General features: G+C 39.2%; 1 protein-coding gene across 1 annotated transcript in view; it reads right to left on the bottom strand.

Moving 5' to 3' along the window:
• Positions 1–3766, bottom strand: part of LOC108709012 (short transient receptor potential channel 4) — a 111287-nt gene extending 107521 nt beyond the window's left edge. Inside the window, exon 1 of the mRNA XM_041584490.1 lies at positions 3321–3766. The gene's annotated coding sequence lies outside the window, so the exon portion shown is untranslated. The remainder of the gene's footprint in view (positions 1–3320) is intronic.
• Positions 3767–14970: the final 11204 nt, after the last annotated feature.

The raw sequence follows: 14970 nt of genomic DNA, 5'->3' as shown, positions 1-14970 counted from the left end.
AACAAGGGCACTTGGGCTTTAATTAATATCCTATGATTCTTTGGAACATAACGCATAAGGCTTAATATAGTTCTGATTGTCAAAATACCCTTTTTATTCTGCATCAATGGAGGGGGTTTTGTGCTCACTGTGGTTTCTAGAAAATTGAAATAAAAAGACACAAAGAGGCTGATATTTCCCATAGCAATCAATCAGCAAATTTTCGCCAGCGTGAGCTTTGCACCCATGCGCTACGAATACGCTAATTCACTAAAATGCAAAGTTTCGTCCCGGGCATCGAACGCTGGCAACTTTTCGCTTGAGTTACTTCGGCTGTGCGAGCATTTCATAGCAAAGATCCCTAGTGATCTTGTGCTTAGGTCAATTTGCATAGGGAGGGAATTTAAAGATGAATGGACGTTTTTATTATAAATGTTGAAATGGTTGAAGTTACCGGTTATCATTACACCTGTCCAGGGGACCTTAATAAAGACAAGATAGTTAATATAATGCCCTACACATGAGCCCGCTGTTAAATCATATGTTATAAAATGTGTGGAGAAAACCAGTTACCCAATATAGTAAGTAAGGCTTTTGCAGGCAATCCCGCTTAAAAAAAGGAAAGTCGCCAGCATTTTTGGAACTTTAATGCATTTTCGGCACACAGGATATGATGTAAGTGACATAAGATTGAGGAAGATCTAGATTCTTTTTAGCACTGCGCCTTGTCTGGGGGGGCAAAGTCAACTCAGGTGAAAGAGGTAACGTTCAGTAAAATCCACACTACGGAGTAACAATCGTTCGCCAGAGCAAAAAGTTGCATGTCGATAGAGTGCGAATAAACGCTAGTGATGGACCCATTTGCTAGTGAATTGGCGCCTGTTAGTGAATTGGCGATGTCCCTGCAGGTGGCAATGCTGGCAAAAAGTCGCAAGCGTTAGCCACTTCCCCCATTAGTTAATCTGCCCCCAAGTTGTAAAATGAAAACAGTGAACAGTTGCTATTGGCAACTGCACATATGCAATTTAGCACCTATAGTCTTACATCAGCCCTAAAGTCACCTTTGACCTTAAAGGAGAAGGAAAGCTCCAAGACAGTTTATTGCCAACAGATTAGCCACAATACTGCAAGCTAGAACGCTATATTTATTCTGCAGAATGCTTTACCATACCTGAGTAAACAGCTCTAGACACTCTCTCTGTTTGTTTAGGATAGAAGCTTCCATATAATCTTGGTGTGACATCACTTCCTGCCTGAGTCTCTCCCTGCTCACTTACAGCTCTGAGCTCAGATTACAACAGGGATGGGAGGACTGAGGAGGAGAGGAGCAAACTGAGCATGCTCAAGCCCTGCCCTGGAGGTTTTTGCTGAAAACAGGAAGTCTGATACAGAAGCCCATGTGTACACAATAGAAGGAAAGAAATGCTGTGTTTCTTTTGACAGAGGACTCAAAGCAGCATTACTTTGAGGGTTTACTGGTTTATTTATATAGACCTTTCAGATAAAGCTTACTTAATTTTAGCCTTTCCTTCTCCTTTAAGAGATGCAACATCTTCTTATACATCCAAAGTCAACAAATAATATGTTTGTGTGAAGCATGGCAACTGGTGTAAAGTGAACATATATACTTGCTAATTAGATAAGACTGTGAGAGCCTATCACACGACTATAGCAGTCACACCGAATACTTTTCCACATGTGAGTATAATGCATCACCTCCCCATGTATGGTTAAACTGAGAACAACACCACAACAAAACTGAGTGAAGGATATCACAGCATTAGTAGGGAATCCTCAAACACTAGAGCTCTTTCTACTGTATGTGCCTCTGGGCATCCCCTATACAATAAGATGCTCTCTGCTTTCTTCTTCATTTATTTCTGTACACCTGTCAGCACGACTGCCATCAAGGAGCATAATCATACAGCTGCCCTGGGTATTATTTATGCTTAGATGACTCAGCTGCAGAAGGTAAATGTAAACTGGAAAGATCAGAGATAAAAGAAGGAGATCCAGTGCCTTTTTGGACTCAGCGTAACAGCACAACCCTCCAATATCAGCAATTCCTGTTAATACCCTAATGCTCAAATGCAGAATAAATAAAAATGTGAAAGATTGCAGCCATTCCAATAGGCAATGTCTTCTAGTCTACTATACAACTTGCAACAGCTTGGGGTGCAGTTCAGGTAAATCAGAGCTCTTATTTTGCTTAGTGGTGTACCCTAAATGATTCCATGTCTGCTAAAGAATTTGTTACCTTACCTTTAAACCATCACCATTTGTTTCAGAAAAATACAATTCTACATACTAATAAATCCAATCCTTTTCACAAGATCCAATTATAAGTGCCTGTGTGCTGGGTGTTTTTAATAAAGGGCAATACACAGTACTTCACTCAGCCCCCATCTTCTGTAGAGATCAGAGTTCTGTAACAGAATTCAGTAATATAATGGAATCAAGTCACAGAAACCCTCATGAACGATTACAGCCTCATAAAATGAACCTGCCTCATTGCTGATGTTGGCTAGGTTTCCCTTTCGTAAAGAAAAACGTATAAATACAGACGGGCAGAACTGAGGGTTTCCCCTTGTAAAGCTTCTGTTTAAAAAAAATCAATTTTAGAATTAACTCCTGTTACTGCTATTGACCAATTAAATGTAACTGTCTGTTCCCTGCCAACAGCCACAAAAGATGTGTCGAAGGTAAGAACTTCCTATCTGTTATTCAATACTCCCATTATAGCAGGTCTTTACAACTGTGCCACTGCTCTTTTATTTTTCTTCCATTTATTATACTTATCTTAATGTTCCCTGTTGACGTCAGTTTCCTAATGGTTAGATAAGCAGCCTTTCTCTAATTCATTTCAATATTGCCCCGTCATTAATTGATATATAAACAGTATTTGCCTTATGTTACCCAATAGTGTCACAATGACTATTTCATGCTGTATTGCACTTTCTTTTGGACTCATTTCTATTGCATCTTATTAGACGTGTATACACAGTTTCATTGATTTCTTGTGCACACTGATGTATTGCTAATATATCAGCATCATAGAGCGCCCATGGATAAGCTATTCTGTGAGCCATTGGGGATACATTTGGTTTCTCTTCTGTTTTGCTGTTAGTGCATCCTGCAGATGTCAGCTTTTCTCCAGTATGATACTAAAACCCATTCTCTCTCGCTGCTCCAAAACCCCAAATATTTCAACACCAAATATACTATTCACTATACCCAAATGAAGCACATTGTGCATGTGCACCTGGCTGCACTCAAAGACGGCATTTTTCTAAAAATCATTCACATAAAGAGGCAAAATAGATGAACTTGCTAAAACTTACTTGGTGTGAAAGTGGATGTGGTATATCCAAGGATCAAATCCTTTCTGTACCCAAACTGCTGGATTTTGTTATTCCATCCGCATAAGAGAAAGTTCCCTGGTACCTGGTTCTTTTCTGCCGTGCATGGTGGGAGACAGGAAAACAGTACCTAGGGGGCTTAAAAAGCGTTTTGCTGATCTCACAAACCCCTATAGATCCCTGCATAAGGGAATCCCACGCTGCACTGCAAATAGCACCGTTCTCCTCCTGCTTTAATGTAGAAGCATGCAGCAGTGCAACATGAGGAACACTGTGTGCACACTCCCTGGCTGCTGCACATTGACATATATGGAGAGTGAATTCTCTCTCTCTGCTGTAGAACAGGCACCTCTCTTTGGAGATATCCCTTCGGGTTTCCCAAGATGCAGTTTTGATCTCTGTGCTTTTCTACTCAATTATCTTTTTTCTCCCTCCTCCCAGTCTCTGAGTAACTCTCTTCCACCCACGGTGTGAGTTAAAGCTTCGCTGTCTCTGGCTCCTGCGGATCCCCATTGGTCATTGCGACTGGCTCCTGATTTGCCCAACGCATTTCTCTGCCCAGACTGTTATTTCTTTCTGTCACTCAGGGGAGAGGCTGCTCAGATACTTGGAGACGGAGCCAGCGCTGTGGGAGTTCAGAGCTGATGTTATTTAATAGAATGTGCAGGAAACATTAGACAGTGCTGCTGGGGAATTTTGTTTTTGCCTCTTATTACTCTACTGTGATTATAAAGCAAATATACAACATTTCCTCTGTATGACACTCTCAGTTTTCTCCTTTTAACACTGTTCTTGGAACTGACAGTTTGTATGTCGGGCAGCAGTGATACCCTGGAACAGCATCTTTATTATAAACCAAATCCTTATCATGTATTCACACATTCTTGCTCACTAAAATGGGGACCATTTCACATCTTTCTCATAAAATAGTCTGTCTGATCTGGTTAACAGCCCTTCTATGCTAACCTGCAGCAGATTTAAATAGATGGCACATAAACAGTTTCCTAAATTTGTGCAAACAGACATATACCACTGATTTGTTATTTATTTTTGTGTATATATATATATATATATATATATATAATATATATATATATATATATATATATATATATATAAGCAGTACCTGCTTTCACTTGCCCATCGCAGTGTGGAGTTTTTGTTGCAAAATATTTTGTTGTTAAAACCTAAGGATTTTATAGTAATTGTTCTAATTGTCCTTTCATATCTATCCTGAACTTTGCAGAGAGTTTTATCCAGTGGTGGGAGCAAGGTTTCCAGGTGCCTTGATGTTGGACTGATGGGGGTAATGTAATAAACAAAAGTCGATACAAAAAAGATTTGCATTTGGCAACATGGATTCATTAGGTAAAACTGCAAATTTTAATTGCACATAGTGCCATTTTAAGGCCTGTAAGAAGTTGTATTACAAAAACTGTGCATGGGTGCAAACTATGGGGTTGCTAAATGCTAGATCCTTTTGCAAAAGATATATTAAATTCTCTAGTTCCAGGGGTATTCAGCCAGTAAATAAGCTTTTCACTTCAGACATTACATTGAGCTTCTTTTGATTGAAGGAAATACAGACGAGAAACAGAGATGTTTGCCTAGTATTCTTGTAAATTCTGAGAATTCACAGTTTGACTTTGTTTTTAAAAATCACATTAAAAAGCAATATTTATTTAAATATTCATTATGGGGAAATGTTCTTCGACATATTAGGTCCTTGTTCAATGAAATGATTACCCTTTCCTTCCAAGTTAAAGGGCAGGTTGCTAGTTGAATCAATACAAATATTGCTAGTTGCTAGTTGAATCAATACAAATATGGTTAATTCATAATGTTACAGCATTGTGTGAGTCAGATGACTTGTACATTTACTGAATCAGACAACGCGTTTATTTACAAAACACAGAAAGGAATCGTCAGCGATCGGTCTAACTCATGATGTGGCGTTGACCAGCTGCGGTAGACACCAATATTAGTGATGGACGAATTTGCGCCGCTTCGCCGAAAAATTCGAATTTCGCGCGAATTTCGCGGAAGGGCAAAAAATTTTTGAAACGGCGCCGGCGTCCCGTTTTTGACGCCGGCGCCCGTTTTTGACGCCGGCGTCCGCTTTTTGCGGAAAAAAAAATGTGACGCCGGCGAATTTTTGCCACGAATTTTCGCAGGCATTTTGCGAATTTATTCTCTGGCGAGGAATCGCGCACATTCGCCGCAAATTCGCGCCTGGCTAATACATTCGCCCATCACTAACCAATATACCAGTGCTCAGTCTAACACATATTCTGGAGTTGACCGGCTGCCGAAAACAATAAAAAGCCAATATTTGTACACAAAGAGAAAATTTGCCAGCGCTCGGTTTGCCTTTAAAAAATAATTACAAAAAATTTGGTGTTAGTATCACACTTTGGCCAATATATGTAAGCTCATGTGCCACGTCAAGGCCCCTCATTGTACGTGAGTCCTACACTGTATAAGTTTGGAGTGCATTTAAAATCAAGTCCCCCAGCAACCAGTGTGACTGAGTAGTAAGACCATTGTGCACTTACCCTTAGCTCAAGAGCTCTAGTGGGAAAGCTGGGAGCGTTTAAGCCCCTAGCAGGTTGCTAGTTGATGGGTGGGTATCGGAGCCCAGTAAAATTCTACTTAAAAGTGAACAGATGCAAATTGAGGGATTTCTTAAGCCAGCAGCTAGCCATAGGATTATGGCAACTAATGCATGTACATCCACAGCTGCTACAAATATGAATATTTACATTGAATCAATGCAAATAAGGTTAATTCATAATGTTACAGCATTGTGTGAGTCAGATGACTTGTACATTTATTGAATCAGAAAATGCATTTATTTGCTTGTACCTGTATTGATAAGTAATGGCATTGTTTACTATGAATCAATTTTCAGATGTGTTTTTGAAATGATAAAAATCAGCCATTTAATGGAAGTGATTTATTTATTCATTGGTAGGTTCTTTTATGAGGCAGATGCCTTACTCAGTGCTTCCTCCTCCTCTGCCCTTTCCCCAGTTAAACTATCGGTCTCATTCCCTGTCATGAACACACATGAAGGTGACTAATCTTGCTTGTCCCCCATATATTGGCTCCACTGAGTCTACAGCCTTCATGAAGGGTCGTCAAGAGATGTAAGCATTCAATATTCTGATGACACAATTAACACTGGTATTCCAGTCGTTCTCATCACTGCATTGCTTGCATAAAATAGTAGGGTCTTAAAGTGATACAGCTATAGAAATAGGAGGGTACGTTTCACTTTAATTTAATTTCACCTCACAGCATATAAGGAGTTGAATAGTAAACAGTGTTTTGGGGGAAAAAAAAACTGTATGGAAAAATACAGGTATCCAGAATGGTTGAGACCTTTGATTCTCCAGGTCTTTCCTTAATTTGGATCTCCATATCTTAAGCCTGCAAAAAAGCTCAACAGGAATAAGAAACTCAATAGGATTGTTTGATTAAAATAAAGATTAATTATGTCTTAATTAGGATCAAGCACAAAGTACTGTTGTATTATTACTGAGAAAAAGGCGATGGATTTGTTTAAGGATTTAGTGCGCTGATAACAGATACTATGCTTTCCAAGTTCCTGGATAGAAGAATAAGCTAAATAGTGTATTACCCTTTTTTTCAGGGATAATGGTTAAAACGAGATCTACTCACAAATCAATTTCTTGGTTGTGTGCCTATCGCGAAAATCTCTACCGCACGGTGTTGGAAAGCTGGTAATTCCTTAGGCGAAATTGCGCGTGCTTGCGCCGAACAGGACCGGTCGCCGGCCAGAGCACATAGAGGTAAGCAGTGTCAGACTGGCCCACCAGGATACCAGGAAAACTCCCGGTGGGGCCAGGTGCCAGTGGCCCTCATGCTGCTAAACATTTGGCCTATTTCAAGGCCAATCACTATTTCTATGTGAACAAAGCAGCTAAACAGATGGAATAATAGGTTATAGTATGTAAAGAAACATGTAGTAGTCTAGAATAGTGTAGAATAGAGGTTGAGTGAGGAGAGGAAGAATGAGTACTGAGAGTGGGCCCCTGGTCTACGGTTTTTGGGTGGGCCCCTGATGTCCCAATCAGACACTGGAGGTAAGCAAGCGCACCGGTCCGGTAGGGCGCCTTACAGTGAAATACAGTGAATTCTGACTTACATCCATAGTCTTATTTTATAATTACTCTTTCTTACACTTTGGCTTTGAACCGTAACCATGGCTGCAACTGTATTAGGTCCCAGTGTAAGACAGGTATCATTATGGCTTACCCTATGCTTTATAAATCATTTTTGGCCATTGAAAACAAACATCTTCACCATATAACTACAATAATATAATGTTCTAACTTCTACTTTACTGTAAGTTACATTGTTTTGCTTTTAGAAAAGACCTCTCGCTTTAAGAACAGATAAAAATAAACCCGAACTGCCTTCCCGCCGACTAAGGGGCTGGGCGACTAATCTCCCAAAATAGCAGAGTGTGTCTCTGCCCTAAAGCACCTGGCTCACGCAGTCATACATTTGTGCACATTGAAAAGCCTACTCTAACTATGTAATTATTCAAACTGTAATTAAGGAAAACATCTGCATCTCACAAGTGTTCAAACACATTAAGTCCAAATTTGGTGCAAAGTCCATTGGGAACACAGCCATGAGCTCAGTAATGGTATTGACAAAATATGTTCCCTTTGCTACAGTGACTCTGTCAACCCCCAGTATAGCAAACAGAAGCCAATCGCTTCTCTATTTGGTTTTTTTTTCCATTGATTTTGGTGTTTTAACGCTTCTGAGTTGTTTTACAGAAAGGGGCATCAAAAATTGTTTAAGGTTGTTGACCTTAAAATGTACTTATAATATGGTGTATAAAGACAATTTATAAGGCAATTTGCCTTGGTTTTTATTTTCAATCTTTTGCCATTTTTGAATTATTTACATCTTTCCCTGAAGCCCTCTGGCTTGGAATTTAAATTAATTGACAGGGGTGTGTTAACCATGGCAATAAAAAAATCTGAAACAGCCCAGCACCCAAGGCAATATGGCAGCAACCTACCCCCTCCTCTACTGCTCATGATGATGAGCGGCAGTTGGGGGACTAGAACTCCGTAGTCTAGGTCCCCGACCTTTGCACCCTAGGCACATGCCTCTTCTACTTACCCCTACCCTGCCCTGTGAAGAAATGGAAAACTGGGCTATACCCAGTAAATTCTTATACAGTATGTAGTTGTCCAAGAAAGGAATACCATAGTAAGTATGATACAATTCTCCTTTATTTCATCTGGGAAAAAAATAATGCAGAAAAGTACAATGGAGTAATGCACATTCATTAGAAATGTTTTCTGTTAACGTATTCAGTGTCGGACTGGGACACAAGGGGCCCACCCAAAAACCGTAGACCAGGGGCCCACTCTCAGTACTCATTCTTCCTCTCCTCACTAAACCTCTATTCTACACTATTCTAGGCTACTACACGTTTCTTTACATACTATAACCTATTATTCCATCTGTTTAGCTGCTTTGTTCACATAGAAATAGGCAATGGCCTTGAAATAGGCCAAATCTTTAGCAGCATGAGGGCCCACTGACACCTGGCCCACCGGGAGTTTTCCTGGTATCCTGGTGGGCCAGTCTGACACTGAACGTATTCTTAGTGAGTGCATACTGTTACAAGAAGCTTGAAATCACAAGTTTATGGTTATAAATTTGCTCAGCCGTTCATTCTTTGATCATAAACGTTTAACTAAAACATCTTGTCAAAAATATAAATTACTGTATGATATGAGGTCACGGAATAGGCCTTTTTCAAGCCATTTTTCAGAACCACATACCGTATATACTCTAGTATAAGCCAAGTTTTTCAGCATCTAAAATGTGCTGAAAAAGTCTACCTCGGCTTATACTTGAGTCAGTGGGCAGTAGCTGAGATTGCAGTCACTTTTAATCATTCCTATACCAACAGTTTGCTTGGGGAGAGACTGCAATATCACACAGCGTCCACTGTTGGTTGTATGAAAGAATAACAGTGACTGCAATATCACACAGCGCCCTCTGTTGGTTATATGAAAGATTAACAGTGATGGCAATATCACACAGCACCCTCTGTTGGTTATATGAAGGATTACCTGTGATTGCAATATCACACAGTGCCCTCTGTTGGTTATACGAAAGATTAACAGTGATGGCAATATCACACAGCACCCTCTGCACATGGTAGTGGGACAGTAGGACAATGCACACAGTAATCCGTTTAGCAATTCTCTGTCACCATCAACTTTGCAAAGAAGTCTGGTTGATCGCTGGGGGGTCGCTTTGGCGGAATGTGCGCTGCTGGGAAACAGGGCTGTAGTTGTGTCTAGGCTTATACTCGAGTCAAAAAGTTTTCCCAGTTTTCGTAGTTAAAATTAGGTACCTCGGCTTATACTCGGGTCGGCTTATACTCGAGTATATATGGTAAATGTTTAGGAGGTAAATTCAGTTTTTTTAGACAAAAACAAAAGGAGCAGCACTGTAGGACACACTTATTTATTTATTGTTCATTTTCTTTATTGCAGCCTGCTATATAAAGCCATCAACCCTACGCATTTCGGGCTACACTCAGCTGCCCATAGACGTGCAGATATAGCCTTCGTATCGGTGCTATCTTCCGACTTGCCACTAACCATTCAGATCAAAAAAAGTAGTAAAAGGAGCAAGGGGAACAAATCAGACGATATCCTGTCCGTGACAGCAATCGTACCAAAGTTATGTCCGACAAAATCTAGTGACAAGCTCCCTTTGATATCATCAAATCGGTAATACAAGCAGAGATATTATCATTAGCCGGCAGAAATAGTGATGGGCAAATTGGTGAAAAATCTGTGAAACTTCGATATTGATGCCAGCACCTATTAAAGTCAACGGGCGTCCATTAATTGTCACTGGCGTCTAAATTGTCGTCGGCGTCTATTCCATCGCCGGCGTCAAAAGAATAAATTCTCCCATCACTAGACAGAAATCATTTAACCTGTCTGATTGACCAAATGACCGATCTCCATGGTACGAAAAATGTTGGTACTCTCCACACACATCCAAAAATCCTACGAATCGAGGATTCGTACTATTATATCTGCATGTCTATGGCCACCTTAATAGTCCTAGGTACAATGAAAAGATACCATCAGCAAGATATATACACTGAGCAACACTGCTGGCTCTTATATTTAAAACCAATGTATAAATGTATTATGTAGACTACAGGGGTTATTTACTAAAACTCAACTTTTTCTCACTTTATAAAAAAAAAAAATTCTACCAAACTCCCACACCTGGATCCCCTGAATTTATTAATAATTTTTCTCAAAAAATCAGTGGGAGAAAAATTGGCAACACAATCATGCGTCAATTGGAATTGTGTGATTTTTTTCTAATTGTTGCACAACAAACTCAAATTATTCGAGTTTATGAAAGAAAACCAGAATCAAACACCCCAAAACACCTGAAAATCGTGGAAGCATAAACTTGTGGTTAACGGGATAATCTGCCATTGACTTTTACATGAATTTGACAGCTTTTAGCTGTAGTATTTTCTGATTAGGATTTTTTGCTGCTGTGGGGCACAATACTTTTACTATAAAACCGCGACCAAACAAATGTGACCTTTAATAAATAGACCTCTGCATGTTTACGACCTGCATATTTTTTTCACATTGTTTGCATTATATTATTATTATTGTATTACTCTTTTTGTGTTGCAGTTAAAAAAATGTGTGAATTTGCAGCGAAATTCGTCAAAAATTGGAATTTTGAAACAGCATCGAAATTGTCGCCGGCGACTATTTTGATGCCCGCTTCAAAAATGTTTTCGTGCAAAATTTGGGCACGTTGACTATTCCTTAAAGGGGAACTCCAGCTTCTAAATCAAAATTTGATAAAGAGGCCCACATAACAGAGAAACCCCTAATATACCTATCACAGTTACCTGTTTCTTCAAAAAGTATGAATAAATGCAATTTTTTTATGCTGAAATCCAGCTGTTTAACAGTTATTCTCTTTCTGCATCATTTGAAATCCTGGCAGGGAAGAACAGTGATGTTACAAATTGTAACAACTTCTCCACAGCTTACAGACAGCAATCAGGAACTACATAACCCACAATGCATTGCACTGTGATGTTCGATTCCTTATAGAAATAACATGTGCAGAGAATTGTGGGGTTTGGAGGATGCAGGCTAAGGACAGAGGGCTGTTGATACAAAATAACAGTAGTCAGCCAGCTCAGCAAAGTAGTCAGAAAGATCAGCAGGACAGCAGAGGGTTAGGCTTAGGGAACTGTCGGAAACCATTAAAAATCATGAAAAGGCTACATATTTTTTTTTAATTGATATATATTGCAAAGTTGCTTGAAATTATGTTTACTTTTCAAGAAGCTAAGTTATGTTTTTGTGGAGTTTCCCTTTAATGGAGGGAACAAGCTGGGAATGGAATATGAGGAATCTTTTGTTTTTTCAGATAAATAGGGCATTCGCTGATTTCCAATGACAACTTAAAGTGATTTTTATATAACTAGCCCCATGCACAAAAAGCAGACACATCTCAAACAAACATAAGAACTGTCTTCATTTTCAGCTCTAATGATCAGCACAAAATAAGTAAATAGATGATCTCTATAAAAATGATAAGAATGGCAGGAGTATAAAAGATTTCCCAAAACAGAAAATAGCTGCTGTATATTTGCCCATTGCTCTGTGGATAACAGCAATTAATAAAACCTGATTCACATTTAACTCTGCATCAAACATCATCATTTGTTTTGTTTTCTAGCTTAGCTCTGCAAATAAACCAGAATCTATACTGTGTGATTCAGTGCTGCTGTCAAATTTTAATGGCAATAAAGTGATTAAATGACACTCCCACAATTCTGAAACGTAATTCAAATTCTGTACTGTCTGGCTTGTTGTTGAATTGTTGGTTATTAGATGTACTGCATGGGATCTGTTATCCAGAATACTTGGGACCTGGGGTTTTCTGGATAAGGGATCTTTCAGTATTTTGGATCTTCATACTATGAGGTAGATTTACTAAAAGGTTGGGCTTTTTGACAGCAAAAATCCGAAAAGTCATGGGAAAAAGCTTTTCCAGGATTTAGCATGCAACAAAACTGCGCCTCCGAATCTGAAAATACTCCAGCTAAGACCTTTCGAAATAACGTACAAGTCAATGGCAGATGGTCCCTTTTACAAATGGAAGATAATATATATTTAAATATATTATTATAAGTCAGTGAACCAATCTACTACACTATATTGTTTTCTTTTTTCCCTTTCCTTATTTTTCCCACCCATTCCCCCTCTCCCCGTCCATCACCATAGACTTAAAATTGCCTTAACATTAATAAAACCCAATAGGATTGATTTGTCACCAATAAAGATTAATTATATGTTAGTTGGGATCAAGTACAAGGTAATTCAGAGATTTCTGGAAAATGGGTGTAAGATGCGCCAGGAGATTTCTGCGGTCTCTTACCTCCTGGCGCGTCTCGTCTAGGAAGTTTGTGCGCAGGCGCTTTGACATCGAGCGTCATGACAAGAGCGTCACGAAAAGTCATGAAAAGGCGCCAGATTCAAATTTGGCTCCAAAACATCTTAAAAAGGTCTTGTCCTCCATTTTGTGAGTGCCCAAGCTAGGCTTCAGTTTATTGTTCCTGCACAAGCGTATTATCTTCTCTGATTATCTGCTTTTTTTACTCCTGCCTGCACGATTCCTGCCGCCAGCCCATGATTCTTCTCCTGTTTGACTACTTATTTTCTAAATCCTTGCCGGTACCTAGTTTACGGACTTATTAGTCAACCCTGCACTTCCTTGTTCTGCAGCATAAAGCCTGGGGCCCCCACAGGGCATTGGTGAACACCGGAGACCACGGGGTTAACCTGTGCAACCATCACTGTGCAAGGTTCTGATAACGAGATTGTTACAATGGCTTTCCAGATACCGAATAGGTATTTTATAAATCACTCCAGTCATTGTGAATTGTTGCATTATTATACATGTAAGTTTCAGCAAATGCCACAAAAATACGTGTCATAATCGTTAGTCTCTAGGTAGATTTTCTTCTTGTTATAATGCATTATCTCATATTTCATTATCATGTGCTTATCACAAGGTTTGATTTGCTGACAACAGATACTAATAATTTTAATCACAGAGTCAATTTAAATTAGTATTACTATGATGTGGATTACAAAAAAAAATGAAAGAAAACAAAAACCTGGAGTTCTTTAAAGAGGCCCCATAACATATTTGTGGAGTTTTCTAGTGAAATATGTTGTTGCTGTTTTTTTTTTTTCCCCGAACTCTGTGTTATTGCCAATCCCAGCTCATGTTGAGAATTACAATGGGTCCAATAATTCAAGCAGACACACAAAGCGAGTTAAACCGGGGTCATACCCCTGGTGCATTTATTGCGTCACACAACGTTTTGGAGGGCGTTCCCTCTTCGTCATGTGAGAATTACAGTGGCCCATTTATTAAAAGTCAAATTTAGTGGTATTAGCGCTATTTGAAACCACGATTCAACTCTATGGGGCAGATTTATCAAGGGTCGAATTTCGAAGTACAAAAATCTTCGAAATTCGACCATCGAATTAAAAAACTTTGAATTTGAATATAGAATTCTAATTTTTTTCACCGAATTTGCCAATCCTACGGTCGAATAAAAATTGTTTGATCAAACGATTAAATCCTTGGAATCGAACGATTTCCAGCGATCGATCAAAGGATTTTTATTAGATATGTAAAGACTTGGAAAAAGTTTGTAGAAGGTCCCCATAGGCTAACATAGCAATTCGGCAGGTTTGATTTGATGAAGTATTGAAGTCAAAGTTTTTTTAAAGAGACAGTACTTTGATTATCGAATGGTCCAATATTCGAACGATTTTTACTTCGAATCGAAGTAAATTCAAAGTCGTAGTATCCTATTTGATGGTTCGAAGTATCCAAAAAATTACTTTGAATTTCGAATTTTTTAACTTCGAAAATTCCCTCTAATTTACTTTGACCCTTGATAAATCTGCCCCAATATCTCCATGGACACCATGAAAGTTATTAAAAGATCCAAATATAACAAAAAAAAAAGAAAGGCTGAGAGATGCATTAAAACTAATGCTAATGAGTTTTTTCAGATAATTGCTAGCGAAAAAGAATCTGAAAACCTCTAAAAGTCTGTGTAGGGACCAATAGGGTTAAGTTCCCCTATGATCCTAAAAGTACCACGTGGCTGAAAATCCCCTGCCTGACTAGCTAAGTGTTGGACCTTAATTATATAAGGGAGGGGGAGTGAGTCCTTTGTCCCTAATGCAGTGTGCCTGGCAGATTCCTGTTTTGGCCAGAAGGTGTCACTGTTGCGGAACTTCTTCATATAGCTGATCAGTTATGTACTCAGTTCAGTCTACTTCCTGATTTCATTCCAGTCAGAAGTGCAGGATTGTAGCTAAGATTTAAGATTGGCCTAAGGAATTTGAGTGGCCCTGAGGGGCTTGAGGTATGGGGCTCCAAGCCAATAATGCTTGCAGCTTATCTGTAAAAGGGTGTTTTGGCAAATGCACCTTTAAATAGATGCCTGTGAGCTTTGATGCAAAATTTTAGCCAG

The sequence above is a fragment of the Xenopus laevis genome, chromosome 2S (genome assembly GCF_017654675.1).
Source record: "Xenopus laevis strain J_2021 chromosome 2S, Xenopus_laevis_v10.1, whole genome shotgun sequence".
Lineage (NCBI taxonomy): Eukaryota > Metazoa > Chordata > Amphibia > Anura > Pipidae > Xenopus > Xenopus laevis.
The sequence above is the reverse complement of the archived record's forward strand: the minus strand, read 5'-3'. Positions and strand labels throughout refer to the sequence as shown.